Raw genomic sequence first — 1,881 nt, forward strand, 5'->3', positions numbered from 1 at the left:
CATTGTTTTAGGCACAACAATGTATAAAAATAATACAATTCCTGCTCTTGTAGAGATGGCATTCAATTGAGGGGAAAAGCAGAAAAGTTAACAAATAAATGTCAATTGGTGATAAGCATGATATAGGCAAACAAAGGGTAAAGGGGGCAAAAATGATGTGGTTACTGTTACAGATGAGCAGAAAGGCCTTTCTAATAACGTGACCTGTGAATCAAGACCTGAAATAGGTGAAAGCAATCCAGCTGCTCAGCTCATTTCCACAGGGCCTGTCAGAAGCACCACAAGTTGGGAAGGAAAGGGTGTGAGTATAACGGGTGTAGGAAACTAGATTCTTTTGGCTTTATTCCATTCAAAAGATTTAGTCTTTTGAAATTATTATTACTCAGTTGAAATTCCCATAGCATTAATTATGTTAACACAATTGAATAGCATTTTGTACATTCACAATGTTGTGTAACCACTACATCTATTTCTAAGAAGTTGTTACTACCCCAAAAGAAAAGCTCACACCCAATAGCAGTCACTCTCCATTACCACCACCCACCATATCCCCATCTGGTAGCCACTCACCTGCCTTTTGTTTCTGTGGATTTATCAACTCTGAATATTTCATGGAAATGAAATCATATATGTTGGGAAACATTTTGTGTTGGGTTCCTTTCAAAATTCATCTACATGGTAGAATTATCAGTACTGCGTTCTTTTGATGGCTGAATAGTACTCTATTGTTTGCATAAACCACTGTTCACTAACTTATCCATTGATCAATATTGGCTCTTTCTACCTTTTGGCTATTGTGAATAAATGCTCCCATGAAAATTTGTACAACTGTTTGAGAACATGTTTTCAAATTTACTCTTTTTAATCTTCTTTCTTAATTCATTTCTAAATCTATTCACAAGTCATACTTGAAACTTTGAAAAATGTTTCAAATGATCCCACAGTAATAAAAAATCAAATTTATTTAAGCCACTTAATGAGTGCCTGGCACATAAGAAACCCTCAAGAAATGGTAGTGGTTATTGTTAATAATAATAATTAAAATAACACAATGCTAAGTAGCACACAGCTGAATGCAAACTTCATAGAGCATTGGTCCAATCTGGGGGGCAGGAGTGAGTGGCAGACGAGATTCTTGTGCAGAACCAAGCATTTCATAGCCTACCTTCCAAGTCTTCATCAACCTTACACTCCCCAGTGGCTGGAGAAATTGGCTGGAATTGTTCCCATTATTCACATCTTTTATCTGCTATACTATAAAATATTCACTAGTCCCCAGATTTGCCAGTGGACTTGCTCTGGGTTTTGCCCTAAAGTTACACAAACCTTGTTGTGAAAAGCAAATGAAAAGAGATTGTTGGTTTCCAACTGTGTACTTGGCATTAAACAAATCTCTAATTTATTCATGTAACATGCAACTGCTGACATCACTACCTGAAGCAATATCAAGCAGCTCTGATCCCAGCTTGTTTGCCACCAAATGTCAACGCCCTTTCAATGAACTGTGACAATAAAAATTTCATTTTTATCTAGAACCAAATATTTGATCACTTGACAATCATTTGAAGTGTTAGGGTTTTAGAGATGCACTGACCTAGAGTTTAGGAGAACTTGAGATATTCCTAGTCTTTCTGTGACGTGTTTTGTAACCTCCGAGAGCACCCTTTTGCATCATTCTACTTCCCCATTATATTAGGGATATTTTATCTGACCCATGGACCTCACCAAAGGTTATAAGATTTGTCCTATATTTATATTGACTTAATCTGGTCAGTTCAAAGTGGTCATGAGTTGCAGAAGACACTGCTTAATTAAGACCACATTTAGATTTCTAGTGTCAATTATGCCTTTTTTACTTCAACTAACGTTTTCTTCATGTAT

This window comes from Furipterus horrens, unplaced genomic scaffold, assembly GCF_987537825.1.
Source record: "Furipterus horrens unplaced genomic scaffold, mFurHor1.1.pri manual_scaffold_5, whole genome shotgun sequence".
NCBI lineage: Eukaryota > Metazoa > Chordata > Mammalia > Chiroptera > Furipteridae > Furipterus > Furipterus horrens.